Source organism: Sphaeramia orbicularis, chromosome 3 (assembly GCF_902148855.1).
Source record: "Sphaeramia orbicularis chromosome 3, fSphaOr1.1, whole genome shotgun sequence".
Classification (NCBI taxonomy): Eukaryota; Metazoa; Chordata; class Actinopteri; order Kurtiformes; family Apogonidae; genus Sphaeramia; species Sphaeramia orbicularis.
In genome coordinates this window covers 54595659-54615814 of record NC_043959.1, presented here as the reverse complement: position 1 = coordinate 54615814, position 20156 = coordinate 54595659, and the positions used below count along the sequence as shown (strand labels likewise).

Here is a 20156-nt window from a genome sequence, read left to right as displayed (position 1 = left end):
AATGCTATGGTCTACGATCCACGAGACTAAGGTTTGAATCTTGGTAAGAGCAGGTATATTATTTTCAATATTCTACTTGTTTAAACGGGGGTGCGCGGTGCCGAAGGTACTGGTAGGTAAGTCCACCATTGCATAGTATGTGATAGCTAAGGATAAACCAGAGTCATATTCCTTGTGTGATCAAGTGTCACCAAAAAAAGCTGATTCTGATTCATGGCAGTGTTTCAACCTGAGTGCTGCATATGTTAGTCTGGAAAAATGGTGTAAATGTTTAGATTAATTAAATAAAATCCTGGTGGTTCACCCACTCCTTAGCTGGAACAGTTGTAAATGTAAAATGATAAGCATAATATAAGGTCACACAAATATTTCTATCCACACTGTCACATATTAAATGTATACTCCAATTACATTATATAACTAGTGACAAAACAGCTGATTTAAATTTCACATTCTGGTCTTAAGCGTCACACAAAAAATGTCCTTTATCAGCTACACTGGAATTTCTGCTTCTACAGCTTTCAAGGTGAACTGTAACATCTTTTTTCTTGTCCTTAGAAACAAAATAATCGACTCGACAAACAAATGAGAGAGAGTGATGATGAGGAACAGACTGAATGAGGAGGGCAATGAATGAACGAAGGGCACGGAATAAGTGAGGAAGTAGAGAAACACAGGTAAGCTATTCTGTTTAAAGACGGACATAAACATGCCCACGCCACTAGATAACTCTGGAAATGTGCTTGATGGAAATATGAAGTGGTCTGATAGAGGCGTCAGGGACGGAGCTGTCTGTATAACACATACAGATGATAATCAGTTATTATATTTAAGATTCTCAGTTTGCATTACTTAAACTAACAATTTGATCATTGTTGCATTGCCAGCCTTCAGGAATACCCTAATGACAGAGGCGACCGGTGAAAGGATTTTTTGGTAAGGTACAGTATGTTTACGGATGCACTATAACCAGATATCACCACTAGGATACGCCAAAGCACATACACTACTATTATAATTTAAATTAAAATAAAAAATACACAGTATGCGTTTTCAGTCATTTATTTCCATATGCAAGTTTCACCCGTTTATTCTTCAAACATGCAAATATTTCCATGACTCTATGGTTAAAGTCACACATGTCTCCAAGTATCTTTTCCACTGATAGTTTGAACAATGCATTTAGACCAGAGGTGAAGGCAGTGCGAATAGATCACATGGAATTTAAAAAAATTACATCAGTCAATGGGCTAAATTACATTATTGTTACCACTCCTGTCAGGATTCAAAGCCCAGACTCCAGAGTGGGGTCTGCAGATCATACACAGTACTCACAGGTTGTATCATGTACAGCTCGTTTATTTAATTACCCCGCCCCCCGAAGGAGAGGCAAGGGGTACTGTATTTGGTTTGATTTGTTTCTTTGTTTCGTCTGTCTTTCTTTGTTAACACTCTAGCAGCAAAACTATTGGTTGGATTTATACCAAATTGGGTTCCTAGATTGCCAGTGACTCAGAACAGATCTGATTATATTTGGCTAAAAGTTGGTTAAAGTTAAAAAATTTTTTATGAATTTTGAAAATCTTTTTTTTTCCCCATTTACTTATGATGGGTGAAATTTCAAATCTCTGTAGAAGCAAAACTATTGGTCGAATTTAAACCAAATTGGGTTTATAGATTGCCTGTGACCCAGAATAGATGTGGTTACATTTTGGGAAAAGTAGATCTAAGTTCAAATTTTTAATGAATTTTTAAAATCTTTTTTTCTTCCCATTTACTTATAATGGCCGAGCTGTGTCTATGTTGTCCATGTTTATTTATGTTTTGTCAAATTATTTCATGTGATTCCTATCTTCATCTTCTTCATGTGAGACAGGTGGGGCGGTGCCCTAGCAACCTCTATTGACGAGCTACCACTGCCTAATGAATTAATTTCACTTCATTCAGAAATACAAACACAAGAATAACGTTAGCAGTTGTGTTGAATTAGACCAACTGCTCATTCATTAACTAAGTCCGAAGGAGTTAATGGAAGATGGAGATAGTTTGAACATCACAAACAACAGGTTTATTACAATTTAATAACAGCCTGTACTACAAAGAAAAAAAATTCTTAAAACAACAACAACAAAACACCCCCAACAAAAAGCATCTACTGAACTAAAATGTTTTGTTTCAACTTTGAGTCTCCAGTAAAACCCATGTCATTTGTTAAATGGCTATAGACCCCTTGTTTTTATGTTCAGTTGATATATTTTTCAGAAAAAGTCACTTTTTTTTGGGTTTCCTCTGTTTTGATATAATAACCTTTGAATGTTGTATATGAGTATCAGTAAATTAAACATAGGTAAATATAGGTGATCTATACAGAAAAATGAAAAATGCAATGATTTGTGATTTAGTGATTTATTCCGAACATGCAATGAAATTTAACATATATGCACTTGCAAAACATACATAATAATACAGATATCAAGAATCATAACAATCTTAGTCAGAAGAAAAGCACAATAATTACATTTACATGCCCGAAAAGGGCATGTAAATGGGCAATGACTAATGTAGTGACAAATCCCTTAGGAATGGTCAGATGTAGATGAAAATTCATTTGGATGTTGACACAAAAGTCATTCTTTAAGGGTTCTTTAGGTCTTTAAAGGTTAATAAATAAAATAAATCCTGTTTTAAATGTGTGGTTTCCTTCATGTTTCAGTTTATTCTGTTTTCTTAACTCTTGCATTCACTTAACTTGTGTCTTTTGATTTTCTGCCACTTTATTTCTTGGTGGTTTTCCATAGGTTGCTTCCATCCATTTCTCTCAGTGGGATCTGGAGCTATAGCTGATCTGAAGAAACAGATCAAACGACTTGATGCGTAATGAGTTAACCCTTTAGTGTAAGTCTCTGTGGGTTACACAACCAAATCAGACTGGGTATAAGTATAGTTGTGGGTTATGATTTTAACTGATTGTGCCAACATTGGAGTGATGACATGTAATGTAATACATTTGGAAGATTTATTGATTCGTGATAAATAACAGTTGGCTATGTGAGTAATTCAAAAATCCTTCTAAAACACGCATTAGGATTGTGAAAGCACAGTTTTTGTTTTTACGTTGGTTTTCATATATGTATATTTAGACATGTTATAACACAAGAAACAGACTGTCTGTAAATGTCAAATGGTGTAACAGCAAAAGAATGACAGATATCACACCACCTTGATACTTCATGATATTGACTTGATATAATCCACATTTTCGCCAAATATTCGGTCAAATTCATTAAAACTAGAACTTGTATACTATTGCCTTGAACTAATAATTTCATGTGCTAATCTCCAAATGACTCAATTTAACTAAACTATAAAGACAGAAAATATTCGATGAATTAAAATAAAATGTGTGAGGGACTTTTCAGATGAACCCACGAGAGATCTTTGTAAGAAAGTGGACGGACGGACGGACGGACGGACGGACGGACAGACAGACAGACAGACAGACAGACAGACAGACAGATAGATAGATAGAGATAAATAGAAAATAACAGTACACTTGAATAAAATTTCGTTGCATGATTCTCGAACATAATATAAAAAATAAACACAGTTGTCAAATATTCAATCTCAATATGTAAAAAGTGCTATGTTATATAAAAGTGCTGTGTGCATACTATTACAAAAAAAATGTTTTAAGTCTGAAATCTATGTCTAGTCTGAATAGTTGTAGCTGTGGATTTTTAGAGATTTTTAGGGAAAGTGTGTCCATTAGATGGTTCCTATGATGTAGTATCTCTGTAATACTGTCAGATAAGTCATTTCAGTCATAATGGTGACAGACAAAACGCAAATGTATGGTTTCAAAATGAAAGTCCAAAAACTGATGGGTGATGTGACCGTGGCTTCAGTAAAAAAAAAAGTCACCAGCTGGATTTAAGAGAATACCTTCTCATTTCTTAAACAACCATCAGTTTGATAGATTTTTTTTTTTTTCAATGGATAAGGGGTCATGTGGTCTGTTGAGTCCTGACTGACCTTGTTCCAGAGTGATGGATGCATCAGGGTGAGAAGAGAGATGGATGACGGGATTACCCATCATGCCTAGTGCCTACAGTACAAGCCCGTGGGTGCAGTGTTATGGTCTGGGGCTGGTTTAGTTGGGCAGGTCTAGGTTCAACAGTGTTATGAGTTCAGCTGAACCTGAATATACTGAACATCTGTGGATTTTGATGACACAGGTCGCTTTTCCATCGGACATATGCACAAAACTTTGCCGATATTTACTAAATGTTGAAAAAATAGAAGTGTGTAATATCATTTTTTCCATTAAAATCACAAATACGATGATTTATTTATTTATGATCACAAGATGATACGAGAAAAAATGCCATAAACATGGCGCCAACAAATGTAAATATCATGTTGATTTTCAGATATGTTCATTATTATTACCTCCGCCAAGGAGGTTATGTTTTTGCCAGGGTTTGTTTGTTTGTTTGTCTGTTTGTTTGTCTGTCCGTTAGTGTGCAACATAACTCAAAAAGTTATGGACAGATTTGGATGAAATTTTCAGGGTTTGTTGGAAATGGGATAAGGAAGAAATGATTAAATTTTGGTGGTGATTGGGGGTGGGGGGGCCCACGGGGGGGGCCACTGATCAGCCTTGGCGGAGGTCTGCGCTTTCCGAGTGCTTCTAGTTATATATTACCCCTCTATCCTGTTCTGAATTTAAAAAATGATTCGGTTTCCTGGTGTGTCCACACATACCTTGCCATGTTTCTTTTAAAACCTCTTCTTCGCTTGTTGTAATGTCCGTCAAACATCCATTTTTTGTAATTCAGGTGACTCTAGTTGTGGAAAAAGGTCTTTCCATTGCAGTTTTGTGTGATATACCAATTGTGCTTCGCCAGTAAAACTACCTCTTGCCGGCGCAAAAACTTTTTTTCGAAAAACCAGAGTTTTGGTGAAATTGTCATTTTTCCATTAGGCAAATTTTTATGCACAAGTTATATTCGTGAAATTTGAGGGTCAATGGAAAAGTGACTACAGACATATTCCAAAATGATAGTATCGGGATTCATCAGGATTACATTTAAGAGTGGTTCAGGAGCCTGAGACATCATTTCAGTCAAGACCTGAACCCAATGAGAATTCTGGAACGTACTGGAATAGAATTTACATGGTGGTCTGACTCTTTCATCATCAATACAAGAAGAACTAAATTTAAGTACAAAAAAATCTTCTAAAAACCAAACGAGTGGCATTCAGGGACGGGCAAAAGCATTGAATGTGGTTTACTTCAAGCCAGGAGACAGACCTGCAGTGTCCAGGGTCTTGACATCTAAAAGGCTGATGCCCACGTCCTCGTCCTGTCTCATTAAACTTGACACTGATTGAACTGTAGATGACATGCATCAGATATCAATGTGTTGTCAATTTAGCAGTTTTCCCATTTGATTAGAAAAAATGAATATGACAGATTAATTTTATGTACTGGTTCATATGACAAGGAGGACACACATTAATCAGCATTGCTGTAAATGCATGATGGTTAGCTTAAAAGACCATTTTTCATCTGTTTTATTGACACTATACTATTATAATGCATCACAACTATAGTAATGTTGGAGCCATAGTGCATAATTCAGGGAATTAATTAAATTGTATTTGGACCGGTTTTGTGTGATAATTCTTTGTAATTTCTATATTATTTGATTGTTAATATTTGGCATAATTAGCCTTGGGCATCTCCTCCCTCCTCCTTCTCCTCCCATTATAATCAGGTGAGAGATGACGGCTGAGGGAAGCTTTGTGTCTGAAGGAAAGAGGAGAGACAAACAGATTGTTGACCACAGGTGGAAGAAATTGAGTTTTTTGTATGAAAAGTCTAATGTGACTAATTACATTTTTGAAGGAAAGTAAACCACAGAGAGATTTTAGTTGCCTTTTATTTTTTAAATTTTTAAAAAATAAATTTACAATCAAGAAAGGAATTTAATCGATCTCTGTAAGTGCTTTTGTTGAGTCAAATCTCCACTGTGCCTTCAGCAACTTCAAGGAAAAATTGTCCCCACAATTAGTCCCACTGTTGAGCCCTTTTATTCCTATTAAACTTGTGTCCTTTCCCATGTGAGAGTGCCACTCATTCTTTTCTTCCAGTCTTTTTTCTTTTGTCTAATGGTTGAAGATAACCTGCCATATCATCCTGTAATTGGTCAGACAATCTGAACCATCCTAAAAAGTGTTTTCACACTAGAAACGAACTGAGCCATGGTTCATTTTCCTCACATCGGGGTTTTGCTGTTTGGTCCAAAACATGGTCAGAGGGAGGTTTGCTTCAGATAAAACTAAGGCCGTTTTCACACAGCGTACTCAAGTCCGTACCGTACTTGGATACTTTCACACCTTTCTGATCAGTGGTGTAGTGGTCCCTGGAGAAGTGAGTATACTCTCAATTTTTGCCTTTTTTTTTTTATTTTAAGAAGTCCAGAAAAACACCCTGTTTTAGAAACAGTGGTAAGACTACTGTATTTAGTTTACCCAAAAATCTGTCAGTAGTATTTGCTCACTATTACAAAATAATCATGACTTGATCAGGAGCAGTTTGTAGGTATTACTGGTCACACAAGCAGCTGCATGAATGTAAATGTATTCAACATGAGGCAAACACAGGATAACGTTAGCCTACTAACAGTTACTATTGGTGACATCTTTTCTCCTCTAAATGCGCAGTCATATGGCCAGTAGTTTAAAACAGTGAGTCATTCTGAAACCACCATAAAACTTACCGCTTCACCATCCTACAGGAAAAAACAGGCAGTGTGGCTCACAGTTACTACTATCAGGGGGATTTAGAAGAGGGTATATGCAATACTGACTAAAAAATAAGCAGGTATACGCCATATACCAGTGGTTTCCAACCTTTTTTGGCTCGTGACCCCATTTTAGCTTCACAAATTTCTGGTGACCTCAGACATTCAAAATGGAGACATTTTTTTGCTAAAATTAATTTGTTTTTGATCATGTAATAGTTTGCTATACTATGTTGCAAATAAACATTAATTTTAGACATATTTAGTCTATATAATGTATATTATTATGGATGGAGGCAGAAAAGCCAGGTGTAGATTACTGCACCAAGTGAGAATTTTATTTTCCTTGGTCAGGATATGTACAGTCAGTCCAGCTTGGATTTACAAGGCTGACAATTAATACTGAACAAACAAGAACTCAAATTATGAATTATGAAAGAGCTGCAGCATCTGAAACCGACCACAATGAACATTTGAAAGATAAACAGAACCACAGTGCTTCAGTTTCAGCTTCAGTGGTTGTCATGTCTTATGGATTGTGATTGTTTCTGTCAACTCACCATGTATTTTTTATTATTTATTTATTTTTATTTATTTATTAATCAATTACTAGAAATTTCAGGTGACCCCATTTGAATTCCAGGCGACCCCATGTGGGATCCCGACCCCAAGGTTGAAAAACACTGCTGTACACCCTGGACTACACCACTGCCGCAGATGTTGCGTTCACAAGCATGTACTGCGGCCCCTGCCCAAGTACAAGTGGGTTTACGGAGCCGAAACAGTAGGTGGCGGTATGGAAGGAATTCTGTCGCTATCCAACAAATGTGGAAGTCAGAAGAAGACAAACCCTTACATCATTAAACGAGTAACTGTTCTGTTCATTTGTCTACAATGGCGGCAAAACAGGCACTACGTTTTTATCTGTTAGCCTGTTTGAGGCAAAGAGAAAAAGAGCGAAGTTCGTTGTCCCTGATATATCACCGAGTGGTTTGGTTGATAAGGTGAGCCCATGCCACATGGATCTGAAGCTTTTTAGGAGACAACAGGAGCGCTGTCTATGGTCTCGTGGTGATTAGGTCACTTCCGCTTTCACATGGCAATGCACCATACTGGAGTCCACGCAGTCCGTACCCAGGACTACCTCCTGGGTACGGACTCCTGGGTATAGCTAAGTGTGCTCTACTACTGTGTGCCTTGGAAAATTTTCTTCTTTGTAAATGTATATATCCGAAAACAACATTAGGGTCTAGATGCTGGTTGATTGAAACTGTTCTGTGAACATGTAATGAAGCTAATGTTTATGCTATTCAAGCTAGCAGTGTGAGTGCATTACGTGTGTAGAGTAATTAATGAGAACTGTCTGTTAGTAATTTAAGTTGGATGTATTTTATATGTTGCAGTCACAAAAACGTTAAAGAAAACGTCAAGTAAAGGAGAACCTCCAACTCAGAACAGAAAGCCTTGTTTGGACTCTACTGTTGTTTGTGGCTGTAGCTGCACAGTCACATGTTGTGAGGACAGCACATCTGACTCGGACTGACTGTGGAAATTCTAAGTTTGTTTAATTTGAAAGTGTTGGCACTGTTTTCTTAAATATGTAAGTGTGCTTTTTGCATTCTGCATTTTATTAAAGCTTGTCTTTATTTTTTAACATGATCTTGGCGGTCGTGTTTTTTCTTAATTGATATTGGTGGTAATGTTTTCAGTATGGATTATTACCCTGCAACAATAAATTCATATGTAAATAAATATCTGAATAATAAACATAATAATAATAATAATAATAATAATAATAATAATCATAATAATAATAATAAAAATAAAAACAATAATAATAATATTTTTAATGGGTGGGGCATATTATAATGCTGCACAGATGACCAATCACATGTGAGCTGTCCTTTGTGGTAACAGCCAATGGGATGCCATAAAAAGAAAAAAAAGAAAAAAAAAAAACATCCAATGGATGTCTGTTTCCAGACACGGCAGGCACCAGTGACATTCAAATGTAAATTAAGGTTGTTCACACCTCCGTGAGCTGTTAACCCCCGCACCCGCTCGCCCCCACCCCCCGCCCCCCCCCCCCCCCCCCCCCCCCCCCGTTGGCTCCGTTTGCGGCAGTTTCCGGCACAGCTGAACTTCTCTGTAAACTCACGATAATTACCGGGAATCTTTGAAGTTGGCGGGCGTTTACGGGGTCGATAATCTGGTTTTTCATGCAGTGTCAGCTGGACTCGGGCACGGTATTTGAGCACGGAACGTTTACATTCACATGGATAAAAGTAATCGGACTTTGGAGTCAAATGTACTCGGATACACAGTGTGAAAGTCCCCTAATAGTCTTTTAGTCTAAACCAAAACATACAGGTGTGAAATTGTCCTATAGCAGAGGTTTGGTTTTTTTTCACCCACCTCCACCTCGTCCTCATAATTTTTAGCAATGTCTACTGACAGCCATTACTCACAAAACTACAAGAGTTGACTTGTCATTTTAAGTATTTGGACTAAGTTCCATTGCTGTAATTTTTCTGGTGAGGGCAGGTTCATTATGGAGGCACATCTCTGCGCTGGGCTCATGTATATGTATGTATCACAGGAATCGGGAATCTCCCTCCATTACAGACACATAAGGCTTGAATCACATGCTTCACACGAATGCACCTTTTCCATGAACTATTTATCCCGATCTGCGATATAATAAACATCTGATAGTAAGATCTGTTAATTAAACATTTGTGATACCTTAAGGAATTGAGACCTGATTAAACTTTAATGACCCTACCTTAAGTAAGAGTTTTTTATGACCCCTATCGCAAAGAATTTAAAAAAGGAGTGACCTTCCCCCCAGCAAATAAATTTTAATGACGCAATAAATGTTGAAATAGTACCAGGGTGAGGCTTTCTGCCATCAGGGCTGCTAGATCAGGCAGCTTATATCTAGGTGAATTATAACGAATGTATTGTGCAATAACTGTACTATATGTCTCTACTTATGTACATTTTTAATCTCATTTCTATGCATCATTACTTCATAAATGGTGCATTTGTTGCTTTTAGCCTTGTTTCTACTGCTTGTTACATAGTATAAATCTATGTTTGCCTTATTTGTATCCTTTGCTAATATTGTTTTACCTTAAAAGTGGCTTCGTTCTTCATCTCCTTCTTCTTGAAGTGGCCTCCTGTGTGTTTCTGTTAGTTTCCCTGGTGTCTTTGAGTGATTATGCTTCCTTCTTAATGCCAAGGTATGCAGATGAGCTGTTTTTAAGTGGGAAAGCAGCCGTACTTTTTGTCATGTGTAAAGTTTCACGCTGTACATGTGCAGTCACAACACAGTAATACATCACAGTTTTCTTTTGACCTATCTTCAAAGAGTGTTGCAGGGATTTGGTTTGTTTGTGTCCTCTCTCGGATGATGGATTTGGCATGACAGCAGCAGCCTAGGGGTATGTATAATCTTCATCTGTGTTTGTATAATTAATTTTTCTGATGTCTCTTATTTTTACGATGTGTGGGCGACGCACCTTGCATTCTGATATACAGATCAACACTGTAACTTACTGTATGTTCGGTCTTCGTTAACCTCCTTCTAATGCGACTTAACAGGTTGGAACAGTTGTTCTTCTTTTGAAACCCGTGTGTTTTGATATGTGAGAAGCGACACCTACTTTGCGAGGATCCCTTTAAGAAAATATTATAAAATGAAAACAGCGAGGTTTGGTTGTGTGGGAGGCATCTTTTTTACATTTCAAATATTGATTCATGTCAAGATTCAACTTGCCACTTGCAGGAGAAACATCTGATGTTTATTATATACAACTGGTTGTGACAGATCTGTATAGATGGAAAAATCCGTGATGCTTTTGTGGAATGCAATGTAAACTCAGTTCTTTTGTCATTAATTTTAGTGTTGTTGTCGGAGCGGTTATTTTCTGTTTTGAGCCAATATTTTTCACTTTCATTATTTGCCTAAACTGACACACTGCTCAGTTTTTTACCTTGAAACTTTTCGTCTAGGTCTATCAATTTACCTTAAACAAGCCTATTTTGTAAACAGCATGCTGGTATTTGCCCTGAAACCACAGTACTTTCATTAATTACTTAGTGAGGACAGAAAGCACACTGCAGAGTTTTTAACTGAGTCATTGCCCTTTGATTTACTGTGAAATAATCCCGACAAACCTCCCAACCCGGAGTTTGCTGCTGTAATTCCTATTACATAACCCTGCTTGCTCATTTGTTATACCGAACGTAAAAATAAACAATTTGGTGTAAAACCGTTAAATGTAGAGCAGCAGAGCAATGTTTACCTGCACAAGAATTTTAGAAAATACTAAAGAGAGATGGAATTTAACAAAATAAAGTACCTCCAAACATTCAATATCAAAGCGCGCTGTGTGTTTGGAATGACTTCACACAACACATCGGTTTCTCTTTAAAGTACAGCCTCAGGCTTCTCCTTAACTCTTTCGGGTAACTGCTGATCCCATTTTGGTTGTCTGTGTTTCAGGAAGTGAGTTTGAGTAGGCTGAGGTCTCAAGCAAGGGTATTTCACTTCATGGTGTTTTCCAACTCACCTTCTTGCATCATCATTATCACAGTAAATAATTCAATGGTTCCTGCCACAAAACATCCTCCTTGCATGTTGTTTACACTCCTTTTTCTCCCACTAGTTTGGCGGTAAAATGAGAATGTGTTAATGCACACCTACAAAGATGCACCTCATCTGTCACTGGTCATTTGATACCTTCTGTGGTCCTTCTTATACATTCATGTGTAGTCCCACTCGCATTAATGCAGCCCACATACTGTAGTGGACTGATACTAGCGGCAGTCATGATCACAATGATTAATGTGTTCATTCTCTCACATCTACTTCCACTGACTGCATGCACTGATAATTGCTTGTTGCTGATACAGCCTTCTCTAAATCTCAGAATGTTTAGATGTCTAATCCAAATGACAAAGAGCCACCAGTCTTTAAGCATTTTCTAAAACCGAAATACATACATGACTCCCACTGTGAATGAACAATGTGAAAGAAAAACAAAAGCTGGAATCAAGCAGAGACATAAATGCAGCGATTTGATTTGATTCACATTTTGATATCGACTCACAGCTGAATAGTTAAGGTTAAATATGGAACATTTGTGCATGTTTATGTGCTTAGGTGAAATTTAGCTTGGAATCTGTTGTTTTTGTTGCTGTTCTTTTATTTTTGTATTTTTTGTATTTTTTTTTTGACATAATCTGATGCAACTGTATAGGAGCAGCCAGGAATCAGGAGTAAACAATGGGCTTCCAGCACAAAACAGCCTCCACCACAGACATGTGTTATAAAGACATGTTATTATGTATGTTTTAATCCAGCTCTTTTGTTCATTATAGATACGGTGTAATATCAATGACAGTGGCCGGGGTCTGGCTCCCATAGACATACATACACCATCTCATTTGTTTTATTTTCAACCCCTAATAAGCGTCCTGCTCAGTCTTTAAATTATTGCTCAGTTAATCCGATCTTTGTTCAAATATAGCGATGGCCAGAATACAAAACCTCCTGTCTGAAAAAATCACTTTTTTAAGGAAACAAAAAAAAACAACAAAAAGCGTTTAATTTTTATTATAGTACGGTCTTTGTTGTTGTTGTCAGGTGACCTTCATGTCATAAGAACGGGCGGGATTATCTTGCAGATAGACTGAAAATGTGGAGTCATCCTTGTTCTCACCATTTAATGTGAAAACTCAAAATCTAAAAATTTGCAGATAGGAGCTTTTGTTTTTTGGCCATCGTGTCGGGCTTTGACTGATCTGTGTAACAGTTGACTTGTTTGGAGTTGGAGTCTGTAAAATAAATCACATTTTTCCTGATAGAAAGCTCAGTTTACAGTTTTTACTCAGCTAACATTTAGCATTAGCTCATCCATAAACCCCAACACTCCTGCAGCTCCACATTGTCCAAATATGGTCACTTATGTCTCCAAAAAGCCAAAATGATGATAAATCACAAACTACTGGCTTCAAAATAAGATAAGATAAGTAGTGCTGTCAAACAATAAAATTTTTAATCAGATTAATCACAGACTTGCTGTGGATTAATTTTGATTAATCATGATTAAATATCCTTCATTTTTAATCTATATTACTCATGATTCATTTTACATGAGCCAACAGACTCAAGAAAGAAGGGAATATATATGCACTTAGCGTGTTTATTAAACACCTTCAACAGTTTCAACAAAACATGTTGTTTAGTGTCTTCCATCTTTGTGGGTTGGTTCTACAGCCTGTCACTAACGGATCAACTGCCCATTTGTTCATGCGCGACACTTACTTTACTTGAACAAACTGCCTCTAATGTGCTGCAGATGGGTTAATTGGGTTAAAATTTGTAATCAGATTAATCATGATGATCTGCGTTAGCACGTTATTTTTGACAGCCCTAAAGATAAGATAAAATAAGACTTAAGTGATCTCACTGTGGGGAAATTCCAGTGTTCACAGCAGCAAAATACATAAACCAGTGCATAAAACAGGCAGAAACATTTAAAAATGGAACAGGAAATGTTAAAGGGTATCTGCTATTTATAGTACTTATGTATATACATACAGGGTGAGTCAGAAAAAACGCTCTTTTCATTTAAAGAAATTGTACCACTGAAATGGAAATGCTTATTTTTCTTTTGATTATACAGTCATATTGATGTGGTTATTGGGCAGGTCTGGCGATTGAATCATTGATTTATGGCATAGCATAACAGAGGGAATGTCCATTGTTTATTGTGCACCGAAATATCTGCCAACACAGTTTATGCCACCGTGAATGAAATTGAAATTGTCAACCATTACAGCATGTTTACTCACCATCAAAATGTTTTGTCTCAACGAAGTCGTCCGGCACGACCTTCAACCTGGCTACCGTTCAGATTGATGCAAATCTGTGCTCGTTGTTGCATCTCTAACACAGCTCTTCTCGCCATTCGTGTTCGTCGTAGGGCTTGGATTTCAGCCGTGATGCGATTTCGGAGTTCCTGAAGAGTTTGTGGAACAGTCTGATACACACGGTTTTTAAGATACCCCCACAAGAAAAAATCAAGGGGGGTCAAGTCCAGGGATCTAGGTGGCCACTCTCTCTCCTGACCCAAACAGACAACTCGATGAGGAAATAATACCTGCAATCGCTGTGGTCTTGCCATGATGAAAACTCCCTGGGCACTGTCATGTAGGCCTATGTCCTGAGTGTGAAAGCAAAGCCCCGACTCCTGTAATTGTTGTCAATTTCAAGTTTGTTCACTGTGGCATACATTGTGTTGGCAGGTATTTCAGTGCCCAATAAACAATGGACCTTCTCTCTCTTATGCAATGCAATAAATCTATGACTACATCACCAGACATGCTCAATAACCACATCAATATGACTGTATGGTCAAGAGAAAAATCAGTGTTTCCGTTTTAGCAGTACAATTTCTTTAAATGGAAAGAGCGTTTTTTCTGACTCACCCTGTACAGGGTGGGGAAACAACATTTACAATGAACATTTAGTTGTTTTTTCTCAGCAGGTTTCAATTGTTTTGAAACCAAACATATATTGATGTCATAATCATACCTAACACTATTATCCATACCTTTTCAGAAACTTTTGCCCATATGAGTAATCAGGAAAGCAAACGTCAAAGAGTGTGTGATTTGCTGAATGCACTCGTCACACCAAAGGAGATTTCAAAAATAGTTGGAGTGTCCATAAAGACTGTTTATAATGGAAAGAAGAGAATGACTATGAGCAAAACTATTACGAGAAAGTCTGGAAGATACTATTAAAGAAGAATAGGAGAAGTTGTCACCCGAATATTTGAGGAACACTTGCGCAAGTTTCAGGAAGTGTGTGAAGGCAGTTATTGAGAAAGAAGGAGGACACATAGAATAAAAACATTTTCTATTATGCAAATTTTCTTGTGGCAAATAAATTCTCATGACTTTCAATAAACTAATTGGTCATACACTGTCTTTCAATCCCTGGCTCAAAATATTGTAAATTTTGCTTCCCCACCCTGTACATATATATAATTAATTTAAAATGGCACTTCAGTTCATTATTAGGTGATAACAGAAAGGGAAAAAAAACCAGAAATTATTATTATTATTAAATTCATCTTTAAAGCTGAGCGAAGTGGAAATGTTGGCATATCAGTAATACTTAAGTAAGTTGTGATGTTGCAACAGAAATAGATTTAACAAATAATTTGTATCTGAATGAGCCATGAGGACACACTATTGAAAGCAATGAAACACAATCAGATTCAGCTGCAGAAGGAAATTTCATATAATGGCTAATAAACAGCAGGTGATCCAGAGCAGTGGTTTGATTGGAGATGCAAAAGTAGAAAATATATATAACATCTGTCTGCTTCTTACTCAACAGGTCAGGTAGTGTGTTAGTGCAGCTAACAAACACACACTGGTACCATGAGGACGCTGAAGAACCATCATTATTCACACAGTGTTAGTAGATGGACACATAAATATGAAAGTTTAGAAATAATTTAGATATTTGTATGGAAACTCATCTATGGACTGCAGCAACAATGTTTCTGATGATACTCTATGTCTGTAACTCTAATACAAAACAGTGCATTTAATTAATGTAATGTAAAGTGTGTGTCAAGTGTCCTTTCATCTGCTGCACTCCTGGGAAAAAAATGAGTTTATGTGGATCAAAGTTCCTCGAAATACATAACAGACATCAACAATAAACTGTGAAAATATGAGAAAACTATTTAATATTTTAACTCAGTGTTAGTGCAGGCATGCATTCTTCTATATCCTCAGTTTCTGCACGGCTACACCCATCCTGCCCTGAATCTATGTTAAGTTTACTTATGCTGTAAACTATAATATGTGCCTGACCAAACTATTTAACAAAATCTCCATCAAACTAGAGGCTTAGGGGTAAAAAAAAAAAAAAAAAAAAAAAAAAAGGAATGAGGAAAGAGCCTCAAAAGTGCCTCATTATTTCACTTTCTGTATTTGCCCTCAATTTCCATATATTTTGTCATTATGAAGTAGGAACTTTGCCTGAGAGTTTATGTGCCATTTTTCTTTCTTCTGTTTTTTTTTTTTTTCCTTGTGTCTGTTCTGTGGAGCTTTATCTTCATCATCTTCTACTGTATTCTCCATACCATTAAGTCCCCAGTGGTCATGCAGTTTATAATACCATCTAATCACAAGCTCCAGTGTCGAAAATTTGTCTTAAACTGCCATCTTAATTCCTTTCTGTCCATTGACTTTCATATAACATTCATCCCTCTAGCCCTCCTCTGGCATTGCCACGGCGTGACATTGCGGTGACAAACTGCATAGCCGGGGTAGAAGAAGGTTAAATGACTTGCCTCTAAGACAAAGACTTCATCATTGCATCTTCTCTGTAATGAAGGTAAAGGATCGCTGGCCTGTTCACCTCTAGGGGAAGAAAATTAGCACCTTCCAAGCGTTCCGCCATTTCAGCGAGCGCAATACACACTGCTGTTTGATCCCTGGAGCCTTTAACATAATATTCTGATGATCTTATGAGGGGGAATATTAGTGTTTGGTTATGAAAGTCAAATAACCCAATGCAGTATAACTGAGATAGAAGATATTGATAAAGGCAAGACATCGACCGGAGTGTGATGAGTAGACCTTAAAATTGGATTGGATTTTGAAGGCTTGCATTTATGCCCTATTTTATCAAAAAGTTGAGCTCTGACTGACTAAATATGAGTAAGGTGGCAAGGGCTGACCTATTTAAGATTATATTTAATCCAAACAATTTGGCCTGTAGCGCTCCAGAGCACTCTCATTACAGTGCAAAACAAATTATTTATTGTCCTACAGGAGAAGAAGGCTCAGTGTTTCTGAAAAAGTGTCAGGGTTTAAAATCTTTGGTGCCTATCCATCATTCCAAAGAGCTCAGAGGTATTCTTCTCATTTTCTGCCGTATCAGGAGAGTCTTGCCAAGTAAAATAGACTTCCCTTTAGGTCTGAGTATCTAAGTAGTAGAAAATATCGAGTTTTGTCTTCTTAAACATGTTGAGTTGTTGCGTTCAATGTTGCCCAGTTTGAGTGTCACCTTGTCATGAGATAGTCCTTCTCTGGGGTGCCGATAAGGGGGGGTAAACATGACAAATTCAAGGGGCCCAGTAGTTGGGAGGGCCCACAGAGTAGTGGGGGGGCCCAGGGGATATAGAAGGTGTGGAAATTTTGTGTAGGATCCGATGCATATGAGAGGTGTACAAGTCAGGAGGCGAACGTTGAAAGAATGTTAAGTTTCCTTTTCATTTTTCGTGGTATTGTAAGTAACGTTGTTTATGGAGCACCCCCACGTACCCCCCCGTCCAAGAAATTGAGAAGATAGTCCATTTCTGCAGGGTCTATAACAATTATCCTGTCATGGGGCTTCCCTTTAGGTCTGAGTATCTAAGTAGTAGAAAATACCGAGTTTTGCCTTCTTAAACATGTTGAGTTGTTGCGTTCAATGTTGCCCAGTTTGAGTGTCACTTTGTCATGAGATAGTCCTTCTCTGGGGTGCCAATAAGGGGGGGGTAAACATGACAAATTCATGGGGCCCAGTAGTTAGGGGCGGGCATAGAGCAGTGGAGGGGGCCCAGGGGATATAGAAGGTGTGGAAATTTCATGTAAGATCTGCTGCATAAGAGAGGTGTACAAGTCAGGAGGCGAACGTTGAAAGAATGTTAAGTTTCCTTTTCATTTTTCATGGTATTGTAAGTAATGTTGTTTATGGAGCACCCCCAAGTACCCCCCCGTCCAAGAAATTGAGAAGATAGTCCATTTCTGCAGGGTCTATAACAATTATCCTTTCATGGGGCTTCCCTTTAGGTCTGAGTATCTAAGTAGTAGAAAATATCGAGTTTTTTCTTCTTAAACATGTTGACTTGTTGAGTTCAATGTTGCCCAGTTTGAGTGCCACCTTGTCATGAGATAGTCCTTCTCTGGGGCGCTGATAAGGGGGGGTAAACATGACAAATTCAAGGGGCCCAGTAGTTGGGGGGGCCCATAGAGTAGTGGAGGGGGCCCAGGGGATATAGAAGGTGTGGAAATTTTGTGTAAGATCCGATGCATATGAGAGGTGTACAAGTCGGGAGGCAAACATTGAAAGAATGTTAAGTTTTCTTTTCATTTTTCATGGTATTGTAAGTAATGTTGTTTATGGAGCACCCCCACGTACCCCCACCCCGTCCGAGAAACTGAGAAGATAGTCCATTTCTGCAGGGTCTATAATGATTATCCTTCCATGGGGCCCATAATTGATAGCAGTGCCCCTGGTGTGTAACCTGATATTAAGTATTGCATATTTGGATAGAATCTATATCATAATTAGGGGTGGGAATTGATAGGATTTTATCAATATCAGTGCCATTATCAATTCTGCTTACCAATCCAATTCCTTATCAATTCTCCAATAGATTCCTGAGTGTTGTTTTTGACTGGGAACAAAAGTAGTTGGACAGGTCATAGAGGAGTTTGTTTGACCGTTTTCCATATCAAATTAGTATCACGCATAAACACTAATGTACACACACAAACAGAAAGTGAAACACAATCATATTTTCCTGAACATGAAAACATGTTAGGGTGATCTGATCCAGACTGGTTAGTGGTGGACCTCCTAGTGAGTGACAGACCAATCACAACAGTGGCATATGGTCCAGTTAATCTGAAAGTCCTGTTTTCTGGGTCTGTGCGTACCGCGATGCGACATAGGGAAAACCAGAAAATGTCATGCTGGGAAATGAGAGAATTGTTAAGAAGAATTGATAATGTTGGAGGTGTACAATTCCGACTGAATTTATTAGTTGGAACCGGTTATAAGTCGGAACCAGTTTTCGATTCCCACCCTTAATCATAATACTGGGAGGTCTCTGAGCATCTGTGTGTGTATGTGTGTGTATCTGCACAGTTATGAGAAACTGAGATGTTTTTACCTGGACAATTTGGTACCTACAATTGAGGAATAGTCCCATCTCTACATTAAATATCTCTGCAAGTTGATAGGACCAATATTTCGGGAGATATGATCATGTTAGAATACAGCCTTACGATCACTTTACTCAGTTGATGGGAATCGCAGTACCACACTGCATGATGGGAAATTAAGTTAAAAACAATAACGATGGATTTACAGACCTTCAGTCCCTGGATATCGGTATTAATATGACCCATTGTTCCCCACAGGTCAACGCGTTAGTGGTATATATGTAAAGTGGATTGTGTGTAATAAAATGAAGTCTTCAAAAGCCAACATGAACATGAAATAAAATGGAAGAAAATCACAAATCCACAACATGAATATTTGACCCATAACGACCCAGTGGTACTTTTGTGACCGTTCTCAAATGGATTTCACTCTATATTTAACCTTTTGTAAGTGATTTATAACCATTTATTGTAATATTATCTGCTTTATTTTAGTTTTTTTCAAGTGTAAATCGTGTATTTTCCTGTATACAATTCACTGATCATGTAGATGTTCATAAAAGCTGAGGAAATTCAAAGGTTATTATATCAAATCAGAAAAAAAATAGGAAAAAGTAACTTTTTCAGCAAAATTATCATTGACTAAACATAAAAACAAGTGTCTCCATCCACTGTCATTGATCCAACTCCATGGGTTTTACTGGTGAATCAATGTTGTAGAAGATGACGGTGTTTCTACATTCATTATGGAGCCTCTGAACGTCTAAATGGGTCATATCTGATGACCATGAAAAGATGACAAACTGCATTTTACACCAATTATTCACATGTATTGATAGGATTAGTGGATCAATGGGTGTTATACATTTTATTTAAGTAGATGCTTTTGGTCGATGGTGTGTGTTTGGGTCTTTATAGGTTAAGGACTGTTAGCACAAAATGTTGTTCCTAGTGAAGAGCAATCTTAAAGTTATTGGTAGGTATTAGTGAAGATAGAATTATAAAGAATCGTAACCTTATAAAGAACCTTAATCCTTACAAGAGCTTCTAAAAGGTAGGGAGGAGGTCTTTTAACAGGCTTAAGGGTTTCTTCTGCAGGCGAGAAATGACAGAAAGACCAGGATGAGTAATCACAATAGTCAAATGAAAATAAAGACTAACTCTAGTAATCTAAAACTAATGTCATGAATTACATTACAAGCAACAAAAACAGGAAAAACAAATAAAAACTCGACTAATACCAAAATAAAACAACATACAGACGTGGGAAAAAATATTAGACCATCAAAAGTCATCAAAAACAATGGTTATGCTGTCAAATACTAACTCCTGTGTGTATCATGTGACTAAAACAGACAAAAGAAAACATGGAATGCC

General features: G+C 37.5%; 1 long non-coding RNA gene across 1 annotated transcript; it reads left to right on the top strand.

Moving 5' to 3' along the window:
- The first annotated feature begins 3996 nt into the window (after nucleotides 1-3996).
- LOC115415521 (uncharacterized) lies at nucleotides 3997-19894 on the top strand. The gene is made up of 3 exons (XR_003934833.1): nucleotides 3997-4185; nucleotides 5628-5632; nucleotides 19883-19894. It is a non-coding gene; the product is annotated as an uncharacterized LOC115415521 (long non-coding RNA).
- Nucleotides 19895-20156: the final 262 nt, after the last annotated feature.